Below are 15,302 nucleotides of genomic sequence, written 5' to 3'. Positions count from 1 at the left end.
GAGGGACTGAACACCTTCAGTCAAGCCTGAGGGACTGAACACCTTCAGTCAACCCTGAGGGACTGAACACCTTCAGTCAAGCCTGAGGGACTGAACACCTTCAGACAAGCCTGAGGGACTGAACACCTTCAGTCAAGCCTGAGGGACTGAACACCTTCAGTCAAGCCTGAGGGACTGAACACCTTCAGTCAAGCCTGAGGGACTGAACACCTTCAGTCAAGCCTGAGGGACTGAACACCTTCAGTCAAGCCTGAGGGACTGAACACCTTCAGTCAAGACTGAGGGACTGAACACCTTCAGTCAAGACAGAGGGACTGAACACCTTCAGTCAAGCCTGAGGGACTGAACACCTTCATACAAGCCTGAGGGACTGAACACCTTCAGTCAAGCCTGAGGGACTGAACACCTTCAGTCAAGCCTGAGGGACTGAACACCTTCAGTCAAGCCTGAGGGACTGAACACCTTCAGTCAAGCCTGAGGGACGGAACATCTCAAAATTACCTCTCCACTTCTTCCACTGTCTCCAGCATCCAAGAAAATCTCTGTATTCGACTGAAGAAACTTCCAGTACAGAGTCTTGTGTACTCTCAGAGTACACATGACTCTCACGTATCATAAGTCGCTGCTGAGGATGCTGAGTATACCAGGATGATCACCAGAGTGATGTTGTCTACATCATCCCATGATGATCACCAGAGTGGTGTCTACATCATCCCATGATGATCACCAGAGTGGTGTCTACATCATCCCAGGATGATCACCAGAGTGGTGTCTACATCATCCCAGGATGATCACCAGAGTGATGTTGTCTACATCATCCCAGGATAATCACAAGAGTGTTGTGTACATCATCCCAGGATGATCACCAGAGTGGTGTCTACATCATCCCAGGATGATCACCAGAGTGGTGTCTACATCATCCAAGGATGATCACCAGAGTGGTGTCTACATCATCCCAGGATGATCATCAGAGTGATGTTGTCTACATCATCCCAGGATGATCACCACAGTGGTGTCTACATCATCACAGGATGATCACCAGAGTGGTGTCTACATCATCCCAGGATGATCACCAGAGTGATGTTGTCTACGTCATCCCAGGATGATCACCAGAGTGTTGTCTACATCATCCCAGGATGATCACCAGAGTGGTGTCTACATCATCCCAGGATGATCACCAGAGTGATGTTGTCTACATCATCCCAGGATGATCACCAGAGTGGTGTCTACATCATCCCAGGATGATCACCAGAGTGATGTTGTCTACATCATCCCAGGATGATCATCAGAGTGATGTTGTCTACATCATCCCAGGATGATCACCAGAGTGGTGTCTACATCATCCCAGGATGATCACCAGAGTGATGTTGTCTACATCATCCCAGGATGATCACCAGAGTGGTGTCTACATCATCCCAGGATGATCATCAGAGTGATGTTGTCTACATCATCCGAGGATGATCACCAGAGTGGTGTCTACATCATCCCAGGATGATCACCAGAGTGATGTTGTCTACATCATCCCAGGATGATCACCAGAGTGGTGTCTACATCATCCCAGGATGATCATCAGAGTGATGTTGTCTACATCATCCCAGGATGATCACCAGAGTGGTGTCTACATCATCCCAGGATGATCACCAGAGTGATGTTGTCTACATCATCCCAGGATGATCACCAGAGTGGTGTCTACATCATCCCAGGATGATCATCAGAGTGATGTTGTCTACATCATCCCAGGATGATCACCAGAGTGGTGTCTACATCATCCCAGGATGATCACCAGAGTGATGTTGTCTACATCATCCCAGGATGATCACCAGAGTGGTGTCTACATCATCCCAGGATGATCACCAGAGTGATGTTGTCTACATCATCCCAGGATGATCATCAGAGTGATGTTGTCTACATCATCCCAGGATGATCACCAGAGTGGTGTCTACATCATCCCAGGATGATCACCAGAGTGATGTTGTCTACATCATCCCAGGATGATCACCAGAGTGGTGTCTACATCATCCCAGGATGATCATCAGAGTGATGTTGTCTACATCATCCCAGGATGATCACCAGAGTGGTGTCTACATCATCCCAGGATGATCACCAGAGTGATGTTGTCTACATCATCCCAGGATGATCACCAGAGTGGTGTCTACATCATCCCAGGATGATCATCAGAGTGATGTTGTCTACATCATCCCAGGATGATCACCAGAGTGGTGTCTACATCATCCCAGGATGATCACCAGAGTGATGTTGTCTACATCATCCCAGGATGATCACCAGAGTGGTGTCTACATCATCCCAGGATGATCACCAGAGTGATGTTGTCTACATCATCCCAGGATGATCATCAGAGTGATGTTGTCTACATCATCCCAGGATGATCACCACAGTGGTGTCTACATCATCACAGGATGATCACCAGAGTGGTGTCTACATCATCCCAGGATGATCACCAGAGTGATGTTGTCTACGTCATCCCAGGATGATCACCAGAGTGTTGTCTACATCATCCCAGGATGATCACCAGAGTGGTGTCTACATCATCCCAGGATGATCACCAGAGTGATGTTGTCTACATCATCCCAGGATGATCACCAGAGTGGTGTCTACATCATCCCAGGATGATCACCAGAGTGATGTTGTCTACATCATCCCAGGATGACCACCAGAGTGTTGTCTATATCATCTCAGGATGATCATCAGAGTGTTGTCTACATCATCCCAGGATGATCACCAGAGTGATGTTGTCTATATCATCCCAGGATGACCACCAGAGTGTTGTCTACATCATCCCAGGATGATCACCAGAGTGATGTTGTCTACATCATCCCAGGATGATCACCAGAGTGTTGTCTACATCATCCCAGGATGATCACCAGAGTGATGTTGTCTACATCATCCCAGGATGATCCCCAGAGTGTTGTCTACATCATCCCAGGGTAATCACCAGAGTGTTGTCTACATCATCCCAGGATGATCACCAGAGTGATGTTGTCTACATCATCCCAGGATGACCACCAGAGTGTTGTCTACATCATCCCAGGATGATCACCAGAGTGATGTTGTCTACATCATCCCAGGATGATCACCAGAGTGTTGTCTACATCATCCCAGGATGATCACCAGAGTGTTGTCTACATCATCCCAGGATGATCATCAGAGTGTTGTTGTCTACATCATCCCAGGATGATCATCAGAGTGTTGTTCTCTACATCATCCCAGGATGATCATCAGAGTGTTGTCTACATCATCCCAGGATGATCATCAGAGTGTTGTCTACATCATCCCAGGATGATCACCAAAGTGATGTTGTCTACATCATCCAAGGATGATCATCAGAGTGTTGTGTACATCATCCCAGGATGATCATCAGAGTGATGTTGTCTACATCATCCCAGGATGATCACCAGAGTGTTGTCTACATCATCCCAGGATGATCATCAGAGTGTTGTTGTCTACATCATCCCAGGATGATCATCAGTGGGACTGCTCTGGAAAAGTACAGGATGGGTGTAGGACTGCTCTGGGAGAGTACAGGATGGGTGTAGGACTGCTCTGGGAGAGTACAGGATGGGTGTGGGACTGCTCTGGGAGAGTACAGGATGGGTGTGGGACTGCTCTGGGAGAGTACAGGATGGGTGTGGGACTGCTCTGGGAGAGTACAGGATGGGTGTGGGACTGCTCTGGGAGAGTACAGGATGGGTGTGGGACTGCTCTGGGAGAGTACAGGATGGGTGTGGGACTGCTCTGGGAGAGTACAGGATGGGTGTGGGACTGCTCTGGGAGAGTACAGGATGGGTGTGGGACTGCTCTGGGAGAGTACAGGATGGGTGTGGGACTGCTCTGGGAGAGTACAGGATGGGTGTGGGACTGCTCTGGGAGAGTACAGGATGGGTGTGGGACTGCTCTGGGAGAGTACAGGATGGGTGTGGGACTGCTCTGGGAGAGTACAGGATGGGTGTGGGACTGCTCTGGGAGAGTACAGGATGGGTGTGGGACTGCTCTGGGAGAGTACAGGATGGGTGTGGGACTGCTCTGGGAGAGTACAGGAGGGGTGGGACTGTGGGTGTGGGACTGCTCTGGGAGTGTACAGGATGGGTGTGGGACTGCTCTGGGAGAGTACAGGATGGGTGTGGGACTGCTCTGGGAGAGTACAGGATGGGTGTGGGACTGCTCTGGGAGAGTACAGGATGGGTGTGGGACTGCTCTGGGAGAGTACAGGATGGGTGTGGGACTGCTCTGGGAGAGTATATGATTGTGTGTGGGACTGCTCTGGGAGAGTACAGGATGGGAGTGGGACTGCTCTGGGAGAGTACAGGATGGGTGTGGGACTGCTCTGGGAGAGTACAGGATGGGTGTGGGACTGCTCTGGGAGAGTACAGGATGGATGTGGGATTGCTTTGGGAGAGTACTTAATGGGCGTGGGACTGCTCTAGGAGAGTACAGGATGGATGTGGGACTGCTCTGGGAGAGTACAGGATGGGTGTGGGACTACTCTGGGAGAGTACAGGATGGGTGTGGGACTGCTCTGGGAGAGCTGGGACTGGGACTGCTCTGGGAGTACAGGATGGGTGTGGACTGAGTACTCTGGGAGGTGTGGGACTGCTCTGGGAGAGTACAGGATGGGTGTGGGACTGCTCTGGGAGAGTACAGGATGGGTGTGGGACTGCTCTGGGAGAGTAGGATGGGTGTGGGAGGATGGGTGTGGGACTGCTCTGGGAGAGTACAGGATGGGTGTTGGACTGCTCTGGGAGAGCACAGGATGGGTGTGGGACTGCTCTGGGAGAGTACAGGATGGGTGTGGGACTGCTCTGGGAGAGTACAGGATGGGTGTGGGACTGCTCTGGGAGAGTACAGGATGGGTGTGGGACTGCTCTGGGAGAGTACAGGATGGGTGTGGGACTGCTCTAGGAGAGTACAGGCTGGGTGTGGACTGCTCTACGAGAGTACAGGATGGGTGTGGGACTGCTCTGGAAGAGAACAGGATGGGTGTTGGACTGCTCTGTGAGAGTACACTATGGGTGTGGGACTGCTCGGGAGAGTACAGGATGGGTGTGGACTTCTCTGGGAGAGTACAGGATGGGCGTGGGACTGCTCTGGAAGAGTACAGGATGGGTGTGGACTGCTCTGGGAGAGTACAGGATGGGTGTGGGACTGCTCTGGGAGAGTACAGGATGGGTGTGGGACTGCTCTGGGAGAGTACAGGATGGGTGTGGGACTGCTCTGGGAGAGTACAGGATGGGTGTGGGACTGCTCTGGGAGAGTACAGGATGGGTGTGGGACTGCTCTGGGAGAGTACAGGATGGGTGTGGGACTGCTCTGGGAGAGTACAGGATGGGTGTGGGACTGCTCTGGGAGAGTACAGGATGGGTGTGGGACTGCTCTGGGAGAGTACAGGATGGGTGTGGGACTGCTCTGGGAGAGTACAGAACGGGCGAGGGGATGCTCTGGGAGAGAACAGGATGGGTGCGGGACTGATCTGGGAGTGTGCAGGATGGGTGTCGGACTGCTCTGGGAGAGTAGAGAACGGGGGTGGGACTGCTCTGAGAGAGTACAGAATGCGGGTGGGACTGCTCTGGGAGAGTACAGGATGGGTGTGAGACTGATCTGGGAGAGTACAGGATCGGTGTGGGACTGCTATGGGAGAGTACAGGATGGGTATGAGACTGCTCTGGGAGAGTACAGGCTGGGTGTGGGACTGCTCTGGGAGAGTACGGGACGGGTGTGGGAGTGTACTGGATTTGTGTGGAAATGCTCTGGGACAGTACAGGATGGGTGTGGGACAGCTCTGTTAGGGTACAGAATGGGTGTGGGACTGCTATGGGAGAGTACAGGATGGGTGTGGGACTGCTCTGGGAGAGTACAGGATGGGTGTGGGACTGCTCTGGGAGAGTACAGGATGGGTGTGGGACTGCTCTGGGAGAGTACAGGATGGGTGTGGGACTGCTCTGGGAGAGTACAGGATGGGTGTGGGACTGCTGTGGGAGAGCACAGGTTGGGTGTGGGACTGCTCTGCGAGAGTACAGGATGGGCGTGGGACTGCTCTGGGAAAGTACAGGATGGGTGTGGGACTGCTCTGGAAGAGGAGATGGGTGTGGACTGCTCTGGAGAGTACAGATGGGTACAGGATGGGTGTGACTGCTCTGGGACAGTACAGGATTGGTGTGGGACTGCTCTGGAGTACAGAGTACAGAGATGGGTGTGGGACTGCTCTGGGAGAGTACAGGATGAGTGTGGGACTGCTCTGAGTACAGGAGTACTGCTCTGGGAGAGATGGGTGTGGGACTGGTCTGGGAGAGTACAGGATGGGTGTGGGACTGCTCTGGGAGAGTACAGGATGGGTGTGGGACTGCTCTGGGAGAGTACAGGATGGGTGTGGGACTGCTCTGGGAGAGTACAGGATGGGTGTGGGACTGCTCTGGGAGAGTACAGGATGGGTGTGGGACTGCTCTGGGAGAGTACAGGATGGGTGTGGGACTGCTCTGGGAGAGTACAGGATGGGTGTGGGACTGCTCTGGGAGAGTACAGGATGGGTGTGGGACTGCTCTGGGAGAGTACAGGATGGGTGTGGGACTGCTCTGGGAGAGTACAGGATGGGTGTGGGACTGCTCTGGGAGAGTACAGGATGGGTGTGGGACTGCTCTGGGAGAGTACAGGATGGGTGTGGGACTGCTCTGGGAGAGTACAGGATGGGTGTGGGACTGCTCTGGGAGAGTACAGGATGGGTGTGGGACTGCTCTGGGAGAGTACAGGATGGGTGTGGGACTGCTCTGGGAGAGTACAGGATGGGTGTGGGACTGCTCTGGGAGAGTACAGGATGGGTGTGGGACTGCTCTGGGAGAGTACAGGATGGGTGTGGGACTGCTCTGGGAGAGTACAAGATGGGTGTGGGACTGCTCTGAGAGAGGAGTACAGTACAGGATGGGTGTGGGACTGCTCTGGGAGAGTACTGGGACTGCTCTGGGAGAGTACAGGATGGGTGTGGGATGGGAGAGTGATGGGTGGGACTGCTCTGGGAGAGTACAGGATGGGTGTGGGACTGCTCTGGGAGAGGATGGGTGAGAGAGTACAGGATGGGTGTGGGACTGCTCTGGGAGAGTACAGGATGGGTGTGGGACTGCTCTGGGAGAGTACAGGATGGGTGTGGGACTGCTCTGGGAGAGTACAGGATGGGTGTGGGACTGCTCTGGGAGAGTACAGGATGGGTGTGGGACTGCTCTGGGAGAGTACAGGATGGGTGTTGGACTGCTCTGGGAGAGTACAGGATGGGTGTGGGACTGCTCTGAGAGTTTACAGGATGGGTGTTTGACTGCTCAGGGAGAGTACAGGATGGGTGTAGGACTTCTCTGGGAGAGTACAGGATGGGTGTGGGACTGCTCTGGAAGAGTACAGGATGGGTGTAGGACTGCTCTGGGAGAGTACAGGATGGGTGTGGGACTGCTCTGGGAGAGTACAGGATGGGTGTGGGACTGCTCTGGGAGAGTACAGGATGGGTGTGGGACTGCTCTGGGAGAGTACAGGATGGGTGTGGGACTGCTCTGGGAGAGTACAGGATGGGTGTGGGACTGCTCTGGGAGAGTACAGGATGGGTGTGGGACTGTTCTGGGAGAGTACAGGATGGGTGTGGGACTGCTCTGGGAGAGTACAGGATGGGTGTGGGACTGCTCTGGGAGAGTACAGGATGGGTGTGGGACTGCTCTGGGAGAGTACAGGATGGGTGGGACTGTGGAGTGTACAGGATGGGTGTGGGACTGCTCTGGGAGAGTACAGAATGGGTGTGGGACTGCTCTGGGAGAGTACAGGATGGGTGTGGGACTGCTCTGGGAGAGTACAGGATGGGTGTGGGACTGCTCTGGGAGAGTACGGGACGGGTGTGGGAGTGTGCAGGATGGGTGTGGAACTATTCTGGGACAGTGCAGGATGGGTGTGGGACTGCTCTGTTTGGGTGCAGGATGGGTGTGGGACTGCTCTGGGAGAGTACAGGATGGGTGTGGGACTGCTCTGGGAGAGTACAGGATGGGTGTGGGACTGCTCTGGGAGAGTACAGGATGGGTGTGGGACTGCTCTGGGAGAGTACAGGATGGGTGTGGGACTGCTCTGGGAGAGTACAGGATGGGTGTGGGGGATGGGTGTGGAGCTCTGGGTGTGAGACTGCTCTGGGAGAGTACAGGATGGGTGTGGGACTGCTCTGGGAGAGTACAGGATGGGTGTGGGACTGCTCTGTGAGAGTACAGGATAGGTGTGGGACTGCTATGGGAGAGTACAGGATGGGTGTGGAACTGCTTTGAGAGAGTACAGGATGGGTGTGAGACTGCTCTGGGAGAGTATAGGATGGCTGTGGGACTGCTCTGGGAGAGTACAGGATGGGTGTGGGACTGCTCTGGGAGAGTACAGGATGACTGGGGGACTGCTCTGGGAGAGTACAGGATGGGTGTGGGACTGCTCTGGGAGAGTACAGGATGGGTGAGGGACTGCTCTGTGAGAGTACAGGATGGGTGTGAGACTGCTCTGGGAGAGTACAGGATGGGTGTGGGACTGCTCTGGGAGAGTACAGAATGGGTGTGGACTGCTCTGGCGGAGTTCAGGATAGGTGTGGGACTGTTCTGGGAGTGTACGGGACGGGTGTGTGAGAGTACAGGATGGGTGTGGAACTGCTCTGGGACAGTACAGGATGGGTGTGGGACTGCTCTGGGAGAGTACAGGATGGATGTGGGAGAGTACAGGATGGGTGTGGGACTGCTCTGGGAGAGTACAGGATGGGTGTGGACTGCTCTGGGAGAGTACAGGATGGGTGTGGGACTGCTCTGGGAGAGTACAGGATGGGTGTGGGACTGCTCTGGGAGAGTACAGGATGGGTGTGGGACTGCTCTGGGAGAGTACAGGATGGGTGTGGGACTGCTCTGGGAGAGTACAGGATGGGTGTGGGACTGCTCTGGGAGAGTACAGGATGGGTGTGGGACTGCTCTGGGAGAGTACAGGATGGGTGTGGGACTGCTCTGCAGAGTACAGGATGGGTGTGGGACTGCTCTGGGAGAGTTCAGGACTGCTCTGGGTGTGGGACTGCTCTGGGAGAGTACAGGATGGGTGTGGGACTGCTCTGGGAGAGTACAGGATGGGTGTGGGACTGCTCTGGGAGAGTACAGGATGGGTGTGGGACTGCTCTGGGAGAGTACAGGATGGGTGTGGGACTGCTCTGGGAGAGTACAGGATGGGTGTGGGACTGCTCTGGGAGAGTACAGGATGGGTGTGGGACTGCTCTGGGAGAGTACAGCATGGGTGTGGGACTGCTCTATGAGAGTACAGGATGGGTGTGGGACTGCTCTGGGAGAGTACAGGATGGGTGTGGGACTGCTCTGGGAGAGTACAGGATGGGTGTGGGACTGCTCTGGGAGAGTACAGGATGGGTGTGGGACTGCTCTGGGAGAGTACAGGATGGGTGTGGGACTGCTCTGGGAGAGTACAGGATGGGTGTGGGACTGCTCTGGGAGAGTACAGGATGGGTGTGGGACTGCTCTGGGAGAGTACAGGATGGGTGTGGACTGCTCTGGGAGAGTACAGGATGGGTGTGGGACTGCTCTGGGAGAGTACAGGATTGGTGTGGGACTGCTCTGGAAAAGTACATTATGGGTGTGGGACTGCTCTGGGAGAGTACAGGATGGGATTCGGACTGATCTGGGAGAGTATAGCATTGGTGCGGAACTGCTCTGGGAGAGAACAGGATGGGTGTGGAACTGCTCTGGAAGAGTACAGGATAGGTGTGGACTGCTCTGGTAGAGTACAGGATGGGTGTGGGACTGCTCTGGGAGAGTACAGGTTGGGTGTGGGACTGCTCTGGGAGAGTGCAGGATGGGTGTGGGACTGCTCCAGTAGAGTACGGTACGGGTGTTGGACTGCTCTGGGACAGCAGAGGAGGGGTGTGGGACTGCTCTGGGAGAGTACAGGATGGGTGTGGGACTGCTCTGGGAGAGTACAGGATGGGTGTGGGACTGCTCTGGGAGAGTACAGGATGGGTGTGGGACTGCTCTGGGAGAGTACAGGATGGGTGTGGGACTGCTCTGGGAGAGTACAGGATGGGTGTGAGACTGCTCTGGGAGAGTACAGGATGGGTGTGGGACTGCTCTGGGAGAGTACAGGATGGGAGGGGATGGGTGTGGGACTGCTCTGGGAGAGTACAGGATGGGTGTGGGACTGCTCTGGGAGAGTACAGGATGGGTGTGGGACTGCTCTGGGAGAGTACAGGATGGGTGTGGGACTGCTCTGGGAGAGTACAGGATGGGTGTGGGACTGCTCTGGGAGAGTACAGGATGGGTGTGGGACTGCTCTGGGAGAGTACAGGATGGGTGTGGGACTGCTCTGGGAGAGTACAGGATGGGTGTGGGACTGCTCTGGGAGAGTACAGGATGGGTGTGGGACTGCTCTGGGAGAGTACAGGATGGGTGTGGGACTGCTCTGGGAGAGTACAGGAAGGGTGTGGGACTGCTCTGGGAGAGCACAGGATGGGTGTGGGACTGCTCTGGTAGAGTACGGTATGGGTGTGGGACTGCTCTGGGAGAGTACAGGATGGGTGTGGGACTGCTCTGGGAGAGTACAGGATGGGTGTGGGACTGCTCTGGGAGAGTACAGGATGGGTGTGGGACTGCTCTGGGAGAGTACAGGATGGGTGTGGGACTGCTCTGGGAGAGTACAGGATGGGTGTGGGACTGCTCTGGGAGAGTACAGGATGGGTGTGGGACTGCTCTGGGAGAGTACAGGATGGGTGTGGGACTGCTCTGGGAGAGTACAGGATGGGTGTGGGACTGCTCTGGGAGAGTACAGGATGGGTGTGGGACTGCTCTGGGAGAGTACAGGATGGGTGTGGGACTGCTCTGGGAGAGTACAGGATGGGTGTGGGACTGCTCTGGGAGAGTACAGGATGGGTGTGGGACTGCTCTGGGAGAGTACAGGATGGGTGTGGGACTGCTCTGGGAGAGTACAGGATGGGTGTGGGACTGCTCTGGGAGAGTACAGGATGGGTGTGGGACTGCTCTGGGAGAGTACAGGATGGGTGTGGGACTGCTCTGGGAGAGTACAGGATGGGTGTGGGACTGCTCTGGGAGAGTACAGGATGGGTGTGGGACTGCTCTGGGAGAGTACAGGATGGGTGTGGGACTGCTCTGGGAGAGTACAGGATGGGTGTGGGACTGCTCTGGGAGAGTACAGGATGGGTGTGGGACTGCTCTGGGAGAGTACAGGATGGGTGTGGGACTGCTCTGGGAGAGTACAGGATGGGTGTGGGACTGCTCTGGGAGAGTACAGGATGGGTGTGGGACTGCTCTGGGAGAGTACAGGATGGGTGTGGGACTGCTCTGGGAGAGTGCAGGATGGGTGTGGGACTGCTCTGGGAGAGTACAGGATGGGTGTGGGACTGCTCTGGGAGAGTACAGGATGGGTGTGGGACTGCTCTGGGAGAGTACAGGATGGGTGTGAGACTGCTCTGGGAGAGTACAGGATGGGTGTGGGACTGCTCTGGGAGAGTACAGGACTGCTCTGGGAGAGTTTGGGACTGGTGTGGGTGAGCACAGGATGGGTGTGGGACTGCTCTGGGACAGTACAGGATGGGTGTGGGACTGCTCTGTTAGGGTACAGGATGGGTGTGGGACTGCTCTGGGAGAGTACAGGATGGGTGTGGGACTGCTCTGGGAGAGTACAGGATGGGTGTGGGACTGCTCTGGGAGAGTACAGGATGGGTGTGGGACTGCTCTGGGAGAGTACAGGATGGGTGTGGGACTGCTCTGGGAGAGTACAGGATGGGTGTGGGACTGCTCTGGGAGAGTACAGGATGGGTGTGGGACTGCTCTGGGAGAGTACAGGATGGGTGTGGGACTGCTCTGGGAGAGTACAGGATGGGTGTGGGACTGCTCTGGGAGAGTACAGGATGGGTGTGGGACTGCTCTGGGAGAGTACAGGATGGGTGTGGGACTGCTCTGGGAGAGTACAGGATGGGTGTGGGACTGCTCTGGGAGAGTACAGGATGGGTGTGGGACTGCTCTGAAAGAGTACAGGATGGGTGTGGACATCCTAGGATGATCACCAGAGTGTTGTCTACATCATCCCAGGATGATCGCCAGAGTGTTGTCTACATCATCCCAGGATGATCACCAGAGTGTTGTCTACATCATCCCAGGATGATCACCAGAGTGTTGTCTACATCATCTCAGGATGATCACCAGTGTGATGTTGTCTACATCATCCCAGGATGATCACCAGAGTGATGTTGTCTACATCATCCCAGGATGATCACCAGAGTGATGTTGTCTACATCATCCCATGATGATCACCAGAGTGTTGTCTACATCATCCCAGGATGATCACCAGAGTGATGTCTACATCATTCCAGGATGATCACCAGAGTGATGTTGTCTACATCATCCCAGGATGATCACCAGAGTGTTGTCTACATCATCCCAGGATGATCACCAGAGTGTTGTCTACATCATCCCAGGATGATCACCAGAGTGTTGTCTACATCATCCCAGGATGATCACCAGAGTGTTGTCTACATCATCCCAGGATTATCACCAGAGTGTTGTTTACATCATCCCAGTATGATCACCAGAGTGTTGTCTACATCATCCCAGGATGATCCCCAGAGTGATGTTGCCTACATCATCCCAGGATGAACACCAGAGTGTTGTCTACATCATCCCAGGATGATCCCCAGAGTGATGCTGCCTACATCATCCCAGGATGATCACCAGAGTGATGTTGTCTACATCATCCCAGGATGTTAGGTAAGACACATATGCAACAGTTAGGTATCTTTATTTCGAAAAGTTTCGCCTACACAGTAGGCTTCTTCAGTCGAGTACAGAAAGGTTGATAGAAGCAGAAGATACTTGAAGACGATGTAATCAGTCCATCACCCTTAAAGTTTTGAGGTGGTCAGTCCCTCAGTCTGGAGAAGAGCATTGTTCCGTTGTCTGAAACAATATGAAGTTGAAGTGACAGAATGGGGCCTTTATATAGTGCCAGGAGGTGAGACGTAGGTTGCTTTGGGAGGGCAGGTCCTTCTCAAACCCAGCCGTTCTCACTAGGGAGGTGAGACGTAGGTTGCTTTGGGAGGGCAGGTCCTTCTCAAACCCAGCCGTTCTCACTAGTAGAGGTTGTCGAAGTGGTCTGTACCAAGATACCCTTGTGTTGCAGTGTCTGACAGAATGAACATTAAAATGGTATGAAATACCATTCGAAATAAAGATACCTAACTGTTGCATATGTGTCTTACCTAACAATCTGTCGGTATTTCATACCATTTTAATGTTCATTCTGTCAGACACTGCAACACAAGGGTATCTTGGTACAGACCACTTCGACAACCTCTACTAGTGAGAACGGCTGGGTTTGAGAAGGACCTGCCCTCCCAAAGCAACCTACGTCTCACCTCCTGGCACTATATAAAGGCCCCATTCTGTCACTTCAACTTCATATTGTTTCAGACAACGGAACAATGCTCTTCTCCAGACTGAGGGACTGACCACCTCAAAACTTTAAGGGTGATGGACTGATTACATCGTCTTCAAGTATCTTCTGCTTCTATCAACCTTTCTGTACTCGACTGAAGAAGCCTACTGTGTAGGCGAAACGTTTCGAAATAAAGATACCTAACTGTTGCATATGTGTCTTACCTAACAATCTGTCGGTATTTCATACCATTTTAATGTTCATCATCCCAGGATGATCACCAGAGTGTTGTCTACATCATCCCAGGATGATCCCCAGAGTGATGTTGCCTACATCATCCCAGGATGATCACCAGAGTGTTGTCTACATCATCCCAGGATGATCTCCAGAGTGATGTTGTCTACATCATCCCAGGATGATAACCAGAGTGTTGTCTACATCATCCCAGGATGATCACCAGAGTGATGTTGTCTACATCATCCCAGGATGATCACCAGAGTGATGTTGTCTACATCATCCCAGGATGATCACCAGAGTGATGTTGTCTACATCATCCCAGGATGATCACCAGAGTGATGTTGTCTACATCATCCCAGGATGATGACCAGAGTGTTGTCTACATCATCCCAGGATGATCACCAGAGTGATGTTGTCTACATCATCCCAGGATGATCACCAGAGTGATGTTGTCTACATCATCCCAGGATGATCACCAGAGTGATGTTGTCTACATCATCCCAGGATGATCACCAGAGTGATGTTGTCTACATCATCCCAGGATGATCACCAGAGTGATGTTGTCTACATCATCCCAGGATGATCACCAGAGTGATGTTGTCTATATCATCCTAGGGTTTTTGAAACGCTTGATTTAAGAGTCTGTTACAGAGAGAGAGAGACGTATTTTCTCTCTCTTACATATACAATCACAGTCAACCCACGTTTCACTGTATTTCACTGTATCTTCTATATCAATGTATCTAATAGTGTCTCACTGTATCTGCTAGTATCTTCTTCTATATCACTGTATCTAATAGTGTCTCACTGTATCTGCTTGTATCTTACTGTATCTGCTAGTATCTCACTGTATCTGCTAGTATCTTACTGTATCTGCTAGTATCTCACTGTATCTGCAAGTATCTCACTGTGTCTGCTAGTATCTCACAGTATCTGCTAGTATCTCACTGTATCTGCTAGTATCTCACTATCTGCTAGTATCTCACTCTATCTGCAAGTATCTCACTGTGTCTGCTAGTATCTCACAGTATCTGCTAGTATCTCACTGTATCTGCTAGTATCTCACTGTATCTGCTAGTATCTCACTCTATCTGCTAGTATCTCACAGTATCTGCTAGTATCTCACTGTATCTGCTAGTATCTCGCTGTATCTGCTAGTATCTCACTGTATCTGCTAGTATCTCACTGTATCTGCTAGTATCTCACTGAATCTGCTAGTATCTCACTGTTCCTGCTAGTGTCTTACTTTATCTATTAGTATCTCACTGTAGCTGCTAGTATGACACTGTATCTGCTAGTATAACACTGTATCTGCTAGTATCTCACTGTGTCTGTTAGTATCTCACTGTATCTGCTAGTATCTCAATGTAGCTGCTAGTCTCTCACTGTAGCTGCTAGTATCACACTTTATCTGCTAGTATATCACTGTATCTGCTAGTATATCACTGTATCTGCTAGTATATTACTGTATTTGGTAGTGTCTTACTGTATCTACTAGTATCTCACTGTATCTGTTAGTATCTCACTGTAGCTGCTAGTATCACACTTTATCTGCTAGTATCTCACTGTATCTGCTAGTATCTCACTGTATCTGCTAGTATCTCACTGTATCTGCTAGTATC

At 52.7% G+C, this 15,302-nt stretch overlaps 1 protein-coding gene across 1 annotated transcript in view; it reads left to right on the top strand.

Moving 5' to 3' along the window:
* The window catches only part of LOC128686206 (uncharacterized), a 173,306-nt gene that overhangs the window by 94,919 nt on the left and 63,085 nt on the right, over positions 1-15,302 (top strand). The gene's annotated exons all lie outside the window — the stretch shown is intronic.

This window comes from Cherax quadricarinatus, chromosome 9, assembly GCF_038502225.1.
Source record: "Cherax quadricarinatus isolate ZL_2023a chromosome 9, ASM3850222v1, whole genome shotgun sequence".
Classification (NCBI taxonomy): Eukaryota; Metazoa; Arthropoda; class Malacostraca; order Decapoda; family Parastacidae; genus Cherax; species Cherax quadricarinatus.
This window is presented reverse-complemented; position numbering and strand designations above follow the sequence as displayed.